The sequence below is a fragment of the Eleutherodactylus coqui genome, chromosome 4, assembly GCF_035609145.1.
Source record: "Eleutherodactylus coqui strain aEleCoq1 chromosome 4, aEleCoq1.hap1, whole genome shotgun sequence".
NCBI classification, from domain to species: domain Eukaryota; kingdom Metazoa; phylum Chordata; class Amphibia; order Anura; family Eleutherodactylidae; genus Eleutherodactylus; species Eleutherodactylus coqui.
This window is the reverse complement of record NC_089840.1, coordinates 125,274,072-125,288,681: the sequence shown is the minus strand read 5'-3', so window position 1 is coordinate 125,288,681 and position 14,610 is coordinate 125,274,072.

The window sequence follows — 14,610 nt, the reverse complement described above, 5'->3', positions numbered from 1 at the left end:
CGTAAAATTCCCTTTTTGAATCTGGAGATTGATTCTGGGAACATAGAAAGAAGTGCGATCCTGGGGCGATGTCTATTGAAGATTTACATAATTTGTTATATATTTTAGCAATATCTTGCCAGAGAGTATATATAAGTCAGCATCCCCATCATATGTGTCACTTTGAACGCGTTGATGCTGAGCATCTCAAACATTGATCTGATATTGATGTAAAAATGTTATTTATTTTAGTGGGAGTCCTGTACAATTGTGATATTATTTTATAATTAAGCTCTTACAGTCTGTTAGACATTGACATTTTATGAGTTAATATGAATGATTTAGTCCAGAGATCTCCAGAGAACAACCTGCCCAGTGCACTCCCCCAGACCCATTCCAGCCAGAACTGGACTCCGTCGCCTGCCCATTCAATAATAGACCAAAGACTATAGAAATCACGTGAAGGAATTAAAGATTATATACACATTTTTTTAAAAGGAGTTGGCTCCTTGACCAAATTAGGAAGAGGGACAAGGGTATTAATAAAGTTGGAAGTATTGTAACGAAGAACCAGCTGGGATACCAAAGTTTCCCTTAGATCTGAGAGCGCTCTTAATCCCAGTGGACCCATCACCTTCCCCACCCTAGGGAATTGCATCATCAGGAGAAATACCAAATGTGTGTGTGTGTTAATGAAGAGAGAAACTGAGGGTTCCCCACCAGAGGGGTCATGGGGCCCATTATCATTGCAAGTTGCCCCCCCCCCTACTCTTTCGCCTCCAAGCACTCAATAAGATTGTCATTAAAACGTAGGCCTCCATTTTTTCCCAATTTACTCCATATTGGATCCAAAATGCACCTCTTCTCTGAAAGGGATTAGAGACCTGCTCTAATTTGGTTTTTGTATGATGGAAGAAGTCAAGAACACAATTGCAAATAGTAGCTTTATGGTAGAGGTCTAGGTCTGGTAACCCCGCTTCCCCTTGTACTTTAGGTCTGATCAGTGTCTTATAACTGAGGCATGGTGATGAGATTCTCCATACAAAGCTAGTGATCAATTTCCTGATCCTGTCAAAGAACTGCTTAGGGATATTCCAGGGAATGGTCTGAAAGATGTATAATATTCTTGGAAGCATATCCATCTTTAATGTGTTGATCATGCCAAACCATGATAGAGTGAGTTTATGCCAGTCTCGAAGTTCCACTTCAAGACTTGGAAGTAAAGGTTTAAATTTTAGTTCAAACGTTTGGTCAGGTTCGGCCGATAGTTGAATCCCTAAGTTTTTAATTGAGACCTTTTTCCACCTAAAAGTAAGTACTTCTTATAGGTGTTTGACTTCATGCAAAGGAATGGTAATATTTAAAATTTCTGACTTTTGCATAATTATTTTAAAGTTGCTGAGTTGACCAAATCTAGAAAATCCATGGAGGATGACCAGCAGACCTATTCTAGGAGCAAGAACATAGATCAGTAGGTGATCTGCAAAGAGGGATATTTTATGTTCCTGGTCACCAATTTTTATTCCCTGGATGAGGCAGTATATCTAAGGGTGTTAGCTAGGGATTCTATCACCAGAATAAACAAGTATGGTGAGAGGGGGCAACCCTGTCTCATCCCATTCCCAATCTAGAAGGGATCCGACAAGAGCCCATTTACTTGTATCCTTGCCCCAGGGTAAAGGGACATAATCTTGGTCAGCATCCTAGGGCCCTGACCTATTTTGTATATTGTTGCCTCCAGGTATCCCCCTTCACAGCGGCAGTAAGGTCCCAGTTAGTTGAACAAGCTCACTTTAGGACCCAAAAATATAGATTCACAAAAATTAGCTTTTATTAAATACTTTTTAAAAACTTATGGACAAACAAACAAACAAAAAATCCGGTACCCGGTAGTGGACTATATGAGTTGTACTCAGATTCCAGCTGAATATAATCATTGTAAACACACTGTGTTCAGCTACGGAAAAATTCACAGGTTTTTTGAATATTAAAATCGAAAAACCCTTAACCAATTATTTCGGACGTAAAAGATAAAAAACGTCCAGGATCGGTACTGATCTTGAAGTATTACTGTATAAAACGATTACACACCCACTACCGGGTACCGGATTTTTTGTTTGTTTGTTTGTCCATAAGTTTTTAAAGAGTATTTAATAAAAGCTAATTTTTATGAATCTATATTTTTGGGTCCTAAAGTGAGCTTCTCCAGGTATTCCCATCAGAATCCATCAAATGCTTTCTCCACATCTATGGAAAGCTAGCATGGTCACACCAAACAAAATTATCTAGGGAGCATTCTAGTGTATTATCTAAAAGTTTATGTGATATAAACAGGTAATCTAACCTGCTATATGAATTATGTGCTAGTCAGTGGAAGCTATAATCTTTAACATATGTCCACTAATTGTAGACTTACCTGGGCGTTTTTCACTCTACTTCTCACTAAATGGGAAACTGATGACAGCCTGTGGACTTATCTGTGGAAGGATCAAACACCAGGTCAAAGTCTCCTCCCAAGACAATACCCATTTTCTCAGCAAATATTTCAAGTTTTTGGAAAATTCTGGATCTAAATGATCCTTGCTTCTGGTTTGGGAAATACATGTTTGTGATTGTATATATAGATCCCAATATTGTAATTTTTAGGAAAAGGTATCAACCCACTGAGTCAACTTGGGAAGCCAGGGTTAAATGATTTATGCAGGACTATGGAGACTTCTCCAGTATCAGGACTCAAGCCCCGGACCTCCTACTCCGAGATTGGCAGCTCTCCCTTCTGAGCCATTTAGGTCTTTGAGCAAGTTCCCCTGCATACTTTAGCCTGGTTCCCGTATCCTGCTATTCAGTCTCTGTTCTGGCTCCGCCCTGTCCCCGATTAGGCTTGCTATATAAACCTGACTCAGATTCCTCCTTCCTTGCGTGATTATTGCGTTCCAAGCCTTGATCAAGCTCTATTTCTGCCTGCTCCTCTGTGATCCTACTAAGACCTCCCATTACTGACCCATGGCTTCCCTTCTGACTACGCTACCTGTCTCATCCATCTGTACTGCAAACTGAGACCTCCCGTTGCCGACTGTTGGCTCTTTCCTGACTACTCTCTAGACCCGTGGCTATTACACCTGAGGCTCCTACCCAGTGCCTGAAACTGCTACACCCAGCCTTACGACTGGGAAGCACAATACCAGTTAGTATAATATTTGTTACTACAGTGTATTTCTTGAAACATGGCTATCATTACCCTCTTTTTATTGAACCTGTGTTTCTGGTTTGTTGAGGCCTTTGGCATTGTATGTGCAAATACATTGAAAACATAATGAAAACATAGGGAGAAGATTGTGCTCCTCTGCCACTGCTGTGACTGCTGTGGCAGGGAATTCCTTCATCCCTGCGGGGAGTCTCCTCCCCACTGGACACTGTGACTGCACTGTCATAGTGTTCAGTGATGAGGGGTCTTCCCATGGGGATAAAGGAATCCCCTGCCACAGCTGTCACAGAAGTGGTCTTTTCCCATTGCTTTCAATAGGGCTAGCGCTGCTGCCACCCCATTGAAAGCAATGGGATAAAGGCAACCCCTGCAGGGATTTTCGGTGGGCCTTGAAATATAAGCACTACCACGAAAATAAGCCCTAGCGGCAGGAAAAAAAATACGTCACTTCCTGTCTTCTCCCCGGGTCTCCGACTCTGTTCTTCTTCATTTCTCTGTTCTTCTTCATTTCTCTGGCTGAGGATTGAAAAATCCCTGCCTCCTGGAAGCGCTGCCTCAGATTGGCCGAGCGCAGTGACAATCACAGCCATTCATTTTTCAATCCCTGGCAGAAGAAATGAAGAAAAACAGTGCTGTGGACCTAGCTAGAACACGCGCTGGAACCAGACAGCGCTTTTAGGTGAAGTATTTTTTTCTCCTGCAGCTAAGCCTTATTTTAAGGGCTTTGACAGTAGGATCTCCTACTGTCAAAGTTGCATCGCATCCCACGAAAGCCGCGTTTTCATGCGAATCGATGCAGCAGAGAGGAATGCTCTGCTTTAAAAAATGCTGTCCTATGTTATGCAGGTGCAAATTTTAGGTGCTTCTAAAAAGAGACATGTGACCTCTTTCATTGGAAAGTATTGGTTCTAATAGATCCATTTTTTTAACGCACCTATACATGCGTGAAAAATTCATCATCAGACTGAGCCCTAATTTCAACATGCTCTAAGCTTAGTGTCACTTGCATAATAAAAGTAATGTGTCATTTATACCATACGACTAAAGCTGTATAAAAAGGGGGGGGGGCGGATTTCAGTTTTTTTTCCCACATCCCACCCCGCCGTAAAAAAAATAGAAGTTAAATAATATATCATATGTGTGCCGGAGTGGTGACAATAAAAAGTACAATGTGTCTTGCAAAGAACTAGCTCTCTATGTCGATGACAAAATAAAAATGTTATGGTCAAAATAAAAATGAATGCTAGAATGAAAAAAAAACTAAAAGAAAATATATTTTCTGTGATATATGCAGAGATCATTGCACTGTGAGGCCTTAGTCACACGTGCGTTTTTTCCCGCAATTTGCAGATCGCATGACGGATGCGCATCCACAAATCGCGTGACTGGGGCCGAAAAATTGCCCAAAAATACTGCTCCTAGGTACGTTTCAATAGAAACGGGCCGGAGCTGTTCAGCGCATTGAATTCAATGGAGCCGGCAATGCAGCCAGCTCCATTGAAAGCAATGCGCTGCGGGCGATCGCGGCATGAATTTTCGGGAAGGGCTTAAATATATAAGCCCTTCCCTGCAATTCATCCAGAAATGTGTAAAAAAAAAAAAAATATATATATATATATTGTGAGGGAGTAGCGTTTAGGATCGGTAGCAACCTGGGCATAAGCAGTCAGAGACAGTGACACATGGGATAAAGTCTTTAGTCCAGGCGTTGCCTGGGTTTATTTCCAAGCAAACAAAGCAAAATACAGGCCTTAACTTCAGGCCAACACAAAGTAAATCCTGCTCGTCTGAGCACTTACTAAACATGTAGCGTTCCTGTCTACACACTGGTACTCAAAATGGCTCCTGCACACAGCCAGCCAGGACTCTCAGACCTGCAGAGGTCTCAGCTCTCCCAGCCCACACGCTGGGCTAGCCGGGCTCCTTGCTCCACAGAGCCCTCTCTCTGGCTCTCAGCCAGATGCTCTCTCTCCCCATCTCTAACCTGCAGGCCCAGGCTTTATAAGGCCTGGTACCAGCCTCACCTGGTACGTGGGAGTGACCATCCCACCCTTCGCTTTGGTCACTCCAGGAAAAGCGGGCCCGGATTATGTGGCGTGGAGCCACCTACTCACTACAACGTGTCAGTAACTTAATGTTACTGATGCCATACTGCCGGCTTCCTCCACCGAGCCCAGGCTACTCGGTGGCACGTATCTGCCCAAGCGCTCCCCAAAGCCTCATAGGAGAGCATCCAGGGCGAAATATATATGCCCTCCAGCACTTTGTCGGTCACTGTCTCACAATATATATATATATATATATATATATATATATATACTCACCTTGTCCCGGCAGACGGAGTTCAGCCGCGGCCGGCCGGCAGTTCTCCTGAACTGCTCTCTGTAGTATTCAGCAGCCGGGGATTTAAAATCCCCGCCTGCTGAATGAGCTGCCTCTGATTGGTCACAGCCTGACCAATCAGAGGCAGCTCTCACTCACACCCATTCATGAATTCATATGTCCTTCCCGAAAATTCATCCCGCGATCGCCGGCAGCCCATTGCTTTCAATGGAGTCGGCAGTATTGCCAGCTCCATTGAATTCAATGGGCAAACATCGTTCTTCTCTGCCACAGCTGTTACAGCTGTGGCAGAGAAGAATGATTTGTCTAGTATATGTTCTCAATGGGGTCGGCGCTGCTGCTGCCAGCCCCATTGAGCGCATATAGAGAAGAGAACAGGAATCGCAGATCGCAGATAGGTGCGATCTGCGAATTCTGTTCTATAATTTATCGGACGAGCGCATAAAAAGCGCTCATGTGTCCGATACCATTGCAAAGCAATGGTTTTATAAAATCGCCGGACGCATGCGCATGCGCAAATCGCGCGAAAAAACGCCCATCTGACTAAGGCCTGAGAGGGATGAGATGAGTGGAAAAAATCTCAGGTGACATTGATGGTTCTTCCACCTATTTTCAACACAATACCTTGATCATCTAAGTCCAGCCGCCTCATGATCATTTCTGCATAGAGGTTGAAAAATAAAGGAGAGAGGTTGCATCCTTGTCTTGTGTCCTTTTGGATCTTCAACCATTCTGAATCCCTATATCTGGTTCTCACTGTGGCTTCCAAATTGCTGTAGAGGGACCTAATCAAGATGATCAGGTGTGCTGATACTCCTACCTCCCTCAGTGCTTCCCAAAGCTTTACATGCTCAACGCAGTCAAAAGCCCTGGTGTAATCAGTGAAACAAGGGTAGAGCTTCTTCTGATACTCTCCTGCTTTTTCCATGATCCATCTCAAGTTTGTGATGTTTTCAAGGGTTCCTCTGCCTTTGCAGAATCCAGTTTGAACATTAGGAAATCCCTGGTTAACAATATTGCCCAAGCACCTAGTTCGCATGGGGAATAAGAGCAATTGTTCTACAGTTTCCACAGTCTTTGAAATTGCCCTTCTTGGGCCGTGGGATGAAAACTGGTCTTTTTCAATCCTTTGGCCATGTGCAAGTCCTCCAGATTGTCCGACATAGTGTTACAAGTGCAGCTTTTAGGACTGGTTTGAACAGCTCTGCAGGGATTCCATTGATGTCAGTTGGTGCCAGCAGTGACCACCCAGAGGAACATGGGGGCTAAGAGGATCTGGAACCAAACCTGCTGGAAAGTGAAGTGGAGTGGGCGATGAGACAGCTGCCAAACATCCCATATAGATTGAGGCTTATTAATTTTGCCAATGTCAAACGTTAGGGGAAGGATAACCAGGCACGGGAGATTTCAAAATGTCTCAACCTTTGAAATTATATAAGACTCTTGGTAAAACTTCTATAGTAAATATTGTGCTTTTTCAGTATGTTATACATTGTAGCTATGAAATGTGGGCATAATTATGTAATAGTTATATATGCAAAAAAAAATGAAAATGTAGATATTTAACAAAAGAAAATATTTCTTGACAATATACAGTACAGCTTATTCCACAATATACTCAAACTTTTACTAGTTCATAATAGTTTTTCTTCAGGCAGTACTTACACATAATAAACGAAGGCACGCGATTTATATCTGCAATTACTATATACCAAATATACCAAACTGATATATTAAAAAATCCTTAATACTCAGGGAACATGTTGTGAAGTTTGCATTTGGTGACCTTTATGTATCTCTGAAAATATAATTACTTTTTAATTAAGTAAATAAATCTGATGAATCCTGCAGCGACAGTGAAACTATTACTTATGCTTTTGTACTGGTTTATTTGGCTTTAATACAATGCCATATGAGTCACAGCTGTTGTGTTAGGAGTGATCATTTGTTTTTCTTTTTTTTGGGGTGGTGTCTTAAGAGGGCGGCCAGTAAGTTGAATATCATATTGCTATTGATGTTTTAAAGAAAGTATCCACATTTTTTAGTATTTTATAATATTTAAAGCGAATGCTCATATTTATAAAAGCGGAAAATGGACATCTGTTCATAAAATAACCTTTTCTGGAGCCCAAGAGTGCTGACGGCATGATGTTTCCAATTATTCCCATTCAGCAGGAGGGAGCTTATTAGCAATATTTACCAAGCCTAAGAAATAAACTCTATCTATCTTTATCCGACTCTCGGACACTTTATGAATTTGTCCTCTCCATTCGGTTCTGTTTTGTTCGGTTTCTTTCAATTCGATCATTTGCATGTTGGTGTCGGCATTAATAGTATCAACCAGCGTGTTCCTTGGCAGCCAGGTCATCTTTTGCCGCTGACCATTCGAAGCATTATCAATGTTTCTAATAAATTAGCTTGCACTATGTAGTTGAAGCATGAGAGCCTCTGTTTTGTAATTTTGCCCTCCAATTACAACTTTGGTTTGATGCAGCCTAAGGCCTCGGTCAGACGGGCGTTTTTTCGCACGATTTGCGCATGCGCATGCGATCTGCGCATATATAGAACCATTGCTTCGCAATGGGATCGGTCACATGTCCGCTTTTTATGCGGATATGCGATAAATTATAGGACACAACGATTCGCAGAACGCGCCTATCTGCGTTCTGCGATTCCTTGTGTTCTATATATGCGCACAATGGGGCCGGCGGCAGCAGCGCGGACCCCATTGAGAACATATACTACAAAGATCATTCTCCTCTGCCACAGCTGTAACAGCTGGGGCAGAGAAGAACGATGTTCGCCCATTAAATTCAATGGAGCCGGGAATACAGCCAGCTCCATTGAAAGCAATGGGCTGCCGGCGAGCGCTGGATGAATTTTCGGGAAGGGCTTAAAAATATAAGCCCTTCCCTGAAAACCATCCTGAAATGTGTAAAAAAAAAAAATATTATACTCACCTTTTCCCTGCAGCGGGAGTTCAGCCGCGGCCGGCCGGCAGTTCTCCTGAACTGTTCTGTGTAGTATTCAGCAGGCGGGGATTTAAAATCCCTGCCTGCTGAATGGGCTGCCTCTGATTGGTCACAGCCTCACCAATCAGATGCAGCTATCATTTACCCATTCATGAATTCATGAATGGGTGAGTGAGAGCTGCCTCTGATTGGTTGAGCGCAGGGACCAATCAGAGGCAGCTCTCAGCTGTCATTCAATAGCTGAGAGCTGCCTCTAAAAACGGCCGTCTGACCGAGGCCTAAGACTGTTTTGTTCATGATCTTGATGGTCCAAAGAATTCATAAGACTTTCCTCCAGCACCAAAATTCAAAGGCATCAATGAAGAAATAAACTAGTATGCTTTATTTTGATGATCTAAGTTTGAGTCAGTAGATCTGCGGTCGAGCTGGGACACATTGTCATATTACAAATGCATAAGTGTAACCGTAGTACACTTATGTGAAACTGGGCTTAAGCCCAAAGATGCTACATAGTGTTACATTACACAGTTAGAGTAGAGACTTATTTACACGAACGCACTTGTGCTGCATATTACCTACGCAAAATTTGTGCATGCAATACTCAGTGAATAGAACCCAATGCTACTAAGGCATCAACTTAAGGGGGTTTCAATTTTTCTTATTCTAATATGCTCCACCACCTGGCAGTTTAACCCCTTGCATGCCACAATCAATCAAATGCCACATGTAAGCAGATGACAGATGAGGGGTCTCTCCTGTTGCCTATCGGCACCCCACAATGACATTGCAAGGTACCAATGGGTTTCTATGGCAGCCAAAGTCCTGAAAAAGGCCCCAGTATCTGCCATGTAACTCAGCCTATTAGACCTGGCCTCCATCAGACTCTGATAGACTGCTGTCATAGACTTAGTAGAATGTACTGCATAAGTAATGCAGTATAGTATCCTGGCGATCAAAGAATTGCATCTTCAAGTCCTCTTCAAGAATTAAAAAATGATGTAAAAAAAGTTCAACAAAGGTTAATTTGAAATAAAATCGATTCTAAAGAAAAATATACATTTTTACCTACAAAACTCTTTTTTGTAAATGGATGAAATACTAAAAAATGTTTAAGAAAGTGACCCATAATTGATATTACCACTGTCTTCAACTTTTCTTTGCTTCGGTGGTCCGTCACATGATCTGTGATGTCACCAGCAGCTTTTCGCCCAGCAATGTCTTGTAAACATGTCACATAGATTTTGCTAGCTCTCTATACAGGCCATCCCTGTTTCAGCCAGGCTGCAGCCATCATGCATGTATGCAAACACGTCACTGCTGCAGCCAATGTGAACACAGACTATTTCCAAAGATGGAGGAGTAGTGGGAGAGCCATGGGCAGATAAGAGGTGAGTACCCCTTTTTGTTTTACAACCTTCCTCCCACTAATGTTTAAAGTTAATTGAATAACCCCTTTAAGTTTTAGCTTACGACCCTAACAGACCACCCATAAAGGCACCTTTTCCAAATATCTTTTGTTAATAAAAGTAAACGAAAAAATAAAATCTGCTGCGAATGAACAAAGCATAGGAAAAATGCAAGAATGAGCTTGTAGTAAAAACTAACTTCATATAAACTTATCCAATGATTAACTGCATGAATGATCTGTCACTTATAGAATGTTTTTTGTTTTACAATATTTGCTATGACAAAATAGGTATTTTCTATTTCCAGACATTTATGATCTAGAGCATGTAATGTGATATGGAACGTGACATAATGTGTGATATATTATGACATGTTTCTTACCTGTTTTGTTCAGCTGAACTAAAAACTGAGTTACACACGTGTTATTATTAAATTATAGAACAATTATTGACTGTAGTAAAGTCTGTTTCAGCTCCTCACTGTTCTAGAAAATGAAGGAGATGACAGGTCTGGCATATTCTGTCTTGAAGATGTTCAGTCATATATCTCGGTTCTATTACAGGCGTAGTTAAAATGTAATTCTGGTCTAATGCAGATGCTGATATTTTAAATGTCACATCTTTTTTCAGGTGATGCAATACTAAAATTTGATTTGCAATGTTCATTTAGATGATATCCTTTATCAGTCTGAAAACCTGTTAAAGTGAGAGATCATCTAGAAATACATGGTAAAAGTAAATAGAAAAACTGGTGCAGGGGTTTGTCATTCTACAGGATTTTCATCTTGTTTCTTGCAGAGAACTCAGGTGTTCATTTTCTCCCCACTATCTCCATTTCCAGGTAACAGATGACTAAGATGTGGGGTTTTGGTATAGCGTTATAACATCTTAAGTCATTTATCATCTATCCACTACATAGGTGATAAATGTTAGATTTTTGAGGGTCTTAGTGTTGAGACATCCATCAATCAGTAAAGTGGGGGACCCAGAAAGGAGTTGTTTAAATTAAGTGGCATTCAAGCATGTTCTCCTACAACCAGTGCTATAGCTATAGAGTTCGCCAGCTAGGGGGAGTGCAGAGGCTCTCCTTGCTACACCTGGGAAAAAAGCCCCTCCCCAGCGTGCGGTGCGGACCCCTAACAGTAGGCTATTATCTCATGCTGTTGATCAGCACCCGACTTCTCCTCCAGTAGCATTTTCTCAGTGCGATATGAGCTGGCGGAGGAGTCGTATTTGGGAAGCCTATGCCAAAGAGCTAGAAAATGTATGTACATTTGTTTTGCAGCTGTACACAGCATGGTGTAGGTATGAGTACAGGTGCAGATGACTGCAGGCTGTTTGGTTTAGGTATGGGTACAGGTACAGATGACTGCAGGCAGTATGGTTTAGGTATGGTTACAGGTTTGGATGCCTATACGCTGTATGGTTTAGGTATGGGTACAGGTACAGATGACTGCAGACTGTATGGTTTAGGTATGGGTACAGGTTTGGATGCCTACACGCTGTATGGTTTAGGTATGGGTACAGGTACAGATGACTGCAGGCTGTATGGTTTAGGTATGAGTACAGGTACAGATGACTGCAGGCTGTATGGTTTAGGTATGAGTACAGGTGCAGATGACTGCATGCTGTATGGTTTAGGTATGGGTACAGGTGTAGATGGCTGCAGGCTGTATGTTTTGAGTCTTGAGGGATAACATTGAGCTAGATACTCATCCGGAAAATAATAATAATCAACAACGGATGTCATCAATCAGAGAGAAGTCACTTCTGATCTTTGGAGGTAAGAGGAGCTCTACATAGGATAACTTTCAGTCCCCAAAAATAACTCTTATTTTGAGTTATTGTAGAGCTAAACAGCTATATCTAACTAAGTCCACTTTTATAAAAGTTGTCTTGTAGATGTGGTGCCTGTTAGATGAAAGATAGCTAGATAGATAGATATCGGTGTGTATTTATTTTATTACTAGTGAATGAAGGGGGGTGATGCATGAGCTTTTGGAGCTCATGCCCCTAATCTTTTCAGACTTTAGCAACATCCCTGGTTTTAAGTGTTACATGGGTGCGCCTACTAAGAAACCCAGTGATGCTGCATAAAGCTCCAAGCAGACCATAGCCAGCAGTGATCAAGTGTGGTGAGAGGATGTGGGCACCACTTTATTTGGTGAAACACCTTTCTTAAAGCAGTTTTCCAAGTTATCTAAAAAATGTACAGAGCAGTATATGGCTGAAAACTGCTAAGACCACTGATTGGCTGCAGTGAACATGTGTGTAAATGGGACCTCACAGCAGCAGTCAATGTAAACAAGACAGGAAGTGAGGATGGGACTCAGAGTGGGAAGTATGCCTTTGTTTGTTGTTTTTAACCCTTTTCTACCATCTCTCACATTTTTTATATAACATGAAAAAGCCCTTTAAAATCAATGTAGAGCACCTGACGCCGGGGTTTTGTAGTTCTTGATATGACAGACAACTTTCTTATGGCTACCTGTCCACGGACGATTGTTCATTGTGTTACCTGCGGCGATAATCTGGCCATGGGTAATGCAGTGAACACTTTCCATAGCATCGCAACGGTGGACAGGGGGCCTTACATATTGTATATAAAGAGAAATCTGACAGTCAGAAGAAGAAGTGGTGGCGGAGCAGAGAGCTCATGAATATTGTGAACTACATTATGTGCGCATCTAACCAGCTTTCACATGATATGGATAGAAGAAGAAAACTGGATGTGAATCCCAGAAGCTGCCAGTCTGCCTGGGAGTACCTGAAACTACTGTTATTGCCCTATATCAGTGATGGCGAACCTTTTAGAGACCGAGTGCCCAAACTGCAACCTAAAACCCACTTATTTATCGCAAAGTGTCATCAACACATCAGGGGGCGGGGCTTATCACGACGTATGATTTTACCTCCGTCTTTCTAAAAAAAGACAGGGCTGTTTCAAAATAGACAGCGTGCAAAATTTGACTGCTTTTTGGATGCGGAAATACTGCAGAATGTCCTCAGCGGAAATTTTTGTGGAAAATTCTGCAGCATTTCTGCATCTAAAAAGCAGTCAAAATCTGCACCCTGTCTATTTTGAAACAGCCCTGCCCATTTCCGCCATATGTAAACATACCCCAGTGGTAATAGTGACCCCCCCAGCAGTAATAATAATGGTGACGACCCCCAGCAGTAATAAGAGTGACACCCCCCCAGCCCCCCCCCCCAGCAGTCATAATAATGACCCCCCCCCAGCAGCCCCCAAAGCAGTAATAATAGTGACACCTCCCAGCAGTAATAATAGTGAAACCCCCGCAGCAGTAATAATAGTGACACCCCCCCAGCGGTCCCTGAGCAGTAATAATAGTGACGGTCCCCCAGCAGTAATAATAGTGACATCCCCTAGCGGCCCCCCAGAAGTAATAATAGTGACACTGCCCAGCAGCCCCCCAGCAGTAATAATAGGGACACCCCCTAGCGGCCCCCCAGAATAATAATAGTGACACTGCCCAGCGGCCCCCCAGCAGTAATAATAGGGACACCCCCAGCGGCCCTCAGCAGTAATAATAGTTACACCCCCCAGGAGTATTAGTGACGGCCCTCAGCAGTAATAATGCCTCACTACAGCGGCAAATGTTTAGTTACTGTCTGATGCTACTAATATATAGTGCTATGATGCAACATTTAACTATATATACACTCCTATGGAGTGTTCTGTAACATACAACTTAATGTGCATAAAATGTATATTTCATTAAAATTTGTTTATTGCGGCAACAAACTTCCCGTGTCTCTCTTGCCACCATGCCATCACAAAATCACCTGTTACACATAAACTTGGTGACAGATCCCATTAAAATTGACAGGACCTAATGGATAAGCATCTCCTATTTTTAATGAGTACATGAACAAAACTTCCCTGAATGCAGTCTCACATTATTTCTTGGTTTACACTCTAGTTCTAAACTGCGAGAAACCCTGGATATTAAGAACATTCCCAGACTCCTCGTGCAAGCACATACACAGTAATACATATAGAATGAAAATAACTTGTATTCAATAATGCAGGTGTCTGAGCAGTATGCAAATTACCCAGCAACGCAAGGTGTAAAATATTACACTGATGGAGAAAGAAAAGAAAATACTTTTCTAGAGATGTGTGCCTTAGAATTAATAAAGTTTATGACTGAATGTTTTATGATTTTGTAAATGTCAACCCGTGTCATCAGATTTTTTTTATAGGATAGATGCAATATATTTAATAAGTCTTATTAACTTTGTTTATGGCTGCATGGATTGAACTCCATAGTTTAACCTTGACATTTATTTCAGGATCGCTAGTAGAGATGAGCGAACGTACTCGGTAAGGCCGATTTCGCAATCGAGCACCGCGATTTTCGAGTACTTCACTACTCGGGTGAAAAGTACTCGGGGGCGCTGTGGGTGAGCGGGGGGTTGCAGAGGGGAGTGGGGGGGAGAGGGAGAGAGAGAGCTCCCACCTGTTCTGCGCTGCTACCCCCCGCTCCACCACGCCACGCCCCGCCACACAGCGCACCCGAGTACTTTTCACCCGAGTAGTGAAGTACTCGAAAATCGCGGTGCTCGATTGCGAAATCGGCCCTACCGAGTACGTTCGCTCATCTCTAATCGCTAGTTGTAGTAACCATAGATGAAAGCAAAAAGATGGAGTTGTCCATTTAAAAGAACTGATTCTTTAAAG